The 1451-nt window shown below is 40.6% G+C and overlaps 1 protein-coding gene across 1 annotated transcript in view; it reads right to left on the bottom strand.

Moving 5' to 3' along the window:
* Positions 1 to 1451, bottom strand: part of HYDIN (HYDIN, axonemal central pair apparatus protein) — a 361269-nt gene that overhangs the window by 149883 nt on the left and 209935 nt on the right. The window lies entirely within an intron of this gene.

Raw genomic sequence — 1451 nt, forward strand, 5'->3', positions numbered from 1 at the left:
AAGTTCTTTGTCTAAGAATTCCAGAAAGGCTTACTAAAGCGCGGTGGGAGGGGCTCTGTAGAGGATGACATGGAAAGGGTCGGACTGGGCAATTTAATTTCTTCTCTGATGTCTGCGATCCTAACTCTTCAGCACAGTGTCATCTACTTTCTGCTGTTTTCTGGTCAACTTAAAACGACACTCCAGGGCTATACTGCATTTGCTAGGTATATTTCCCTTGTTCTTTTTGTCTTTGATTCAAATCCCCATGGGTTCCTTGATGCCAAGGCCACAGTAACACCTTCCCATAGAAAGCCTGGCTAGGAGTTGGCTTTTTTTTGTTTGTTTTTTTAGGAATCACTCAATTCCCACATTTAACCAGCATAAAAGCCACCTCCTGGTTTTGCAGAAAGTGCCTGGAGATAGTTGGGAGGAATGTACACAGGGCGAGTCTGCTTACAGAGCTCTCACCTCTCCACTGAGTTTTAAGCTTCAGTTATTTAACTGTGCGCATCGGTGCCATGATTAGACGGTTCCAGGTGATACTGCCAATCACCCGATCCAAGAGTCAAAGAGAGGGTAACGGCTCTTCAGTTGGCTAATCCCGTCTGAAAGCCTGCTGGCCGCTTGGCACAGCTGGCTGGGCACAACATAGACAACAATGTAGACAATGCATCTGCAGCACTGGGTATCGCCATGCTTGGGGTTTAAGTATCTTTGAAGATGGACTTAAACACCTCCCCCGCCCCCCCAGAGAAATGACTTTTTTGTTTTGTGGAAAAGATACATATCCACAAAATTTTACATTATATATAAAAGCGCAAAGAAGAGATTAGAAACTTATCCAAAATTTCACCATATATTATTTCTCAGGGTTCATATTTGATACACATTAGTCCAGACATAATGGATGGCTAATAAAATTTTACAAAAATAGATTCTTTTATTTCAAAATATCATGTTTGAATTTTTTTTTTCTCAGAAAGAAGCCTGAAAGAAATCTTATACAAGAGAGATTAATCCTAAAATCATGGACTCTGGAGTCAGATTGCTTGGCATCAAATCCTGGCCTGCCGGTTACTAGCTCTATGAATTTGGGCAATGTTAGTTGGTTTTCCTAGACCTCAGTTTCTCCATCTGTAAAATGGGGTCAATAACAGGACCTACCTCTTTTTAAGAGGATGAAATGAGTCAATATACATGTGATGTCTTCAGAGCAGTGCTTATGGTATATAAATGCCAAATATTACTATTATTATTACCCCTTTATGATCAAGTAAAAATACAGTAGTTCATCGCTTTTTATAGCTGAGACTACTCATGCTATAGATCAAGGGTGGGCAAACTTTTTGACTCGAGGGCCACAATGGGTTCTTAAACTGGACCGGAGGGCCGGAACAAAAGCATGGATGGAGTGTTTGTGTGAACTAATATAAATTCAAAGTAAACATCATTACATAAAAGGGTACGGT

This window comes from Myotis davidii, unplaced genomic scaffold (assembly GCF_000327345.1).
Source record: "Myotis davidii unplaced genomic scaffold, ASM32734v1 scaffold453, whole genome shotgun sequence".
Taxonomy (NCBI): Eukaryota; Metazoa; Chordata; class Mammalia; order Chiroptera; family Vespertilionidae; genus Myotis; species Myotis davidii.